Below are 692 nucleotides of genomic sequence, written 5' to 3' on the forward strand. Positions count from 1 at the left end.
AAAATTAATGCTATCATATAGGTGGTTTGAACCAAATAAATATAGGTACAGTAAGTTTAGTTTAATCTTGTAATGAATCAATAAAATATGTATACTGTAATAAAATTAATAAGTATAAAGATCAACTGCTAAAAATAAAGCTACTTGTATTTCGTATCACAAATTAGTTTGATGTCAGATAAAAATGTCTATACATTGTGTTAATTAATACAAATTTAAAAATATAATATTATCGAAACAAACTACCAATATGTTTATGTAAAATATTATAATTTGTAAAACGTGAAATGTTATATGAAAAAAATAATAATTTAATACAATTTAGAAAGTTTAATAACTAATACATATTTGGTAAGTAAGTATTGGCCAATATTTTACCATTATAATAACTAATAGGTAGGTATTTATTATAGAAAATACGAAAGTGGATTACAAACAAGCAAATTATACGACCAATTAATACTAAATAATCGAAAGTGGCTAATACATTATAAAGTATAATAGACGTGATTAGTATACAATTTAATATTCAAATCATTAGTATTCGGTCAGTAATTATTATTATTGTTATTTATTTTCATAGCGTTCAAGACGTGTTGGTTAAGGTTGTATAATTTTTATTATTTTTGTATTAGCAGTTACAGCCAATGACATCTATCAGGAGAGAAATATTTAGAACACAGGATAATAAA

Source organism: Acyrthosiphon pisum, chromosome A2 (genome assembly GCF_005508785.2).
Source record: "Acyrthosiphon pisum isolate AL4f chromosome A2, pea_aphid_22Mar2018_4r6ur, whole genome shotgun sequence".
Taxonomy (NCBI): Eukaryota; Metazoa; Arthropoda; class Insecta; order Hemiptera; family Aphididae; genus Acyrthosiphon; species Acyrthosiphon pisum.